Genomic DNA, 341 nt, shown 5'->3' on the forward strand with positions numbered 1-341 from the left:
AAATCTGAGTCAGGAAGCCTCTTTTAAATGAGATGCACTTGCCTCTAGCAAGCAGAGCAAACCCGAGAAATTGCTGCTACCAAAAAGCCATGCTTAACTCTGTTCCCAAGCTCTCTCAGGTTTTCTGTGGATGCACTTGTCCACATGTTGGGCACCATTCTGTTCGCTGTCCTGCCTGGTTCCCACAGTCATTAAGTCCCAAAGAAATGCACAGAGGTCTACATTAATTATAAACTGATTGGCCCATTAGCTCAGGCTTCTTATTAACTCTTATAACTTATATTAGCCCAGAATTCTCCTGTTCTCATCACCCCACCTCTACTTCCTGCCTGGCTACTGGC

Source organism: Arvicola amphibius, chromosome 8 (genome assembly GCF_903992535.2).
Source record: "Arvicola amphibius chromosome 8, mArvAmp1.2, whole genome shotgun sequence".
Taxonomy (NCBI): domain Eukaryota; kingdom Metazoa; phylum Chordata; class Mammalia; order Rodentia; family Cricetidae; genus Arvicola; species Arvicola amphibius.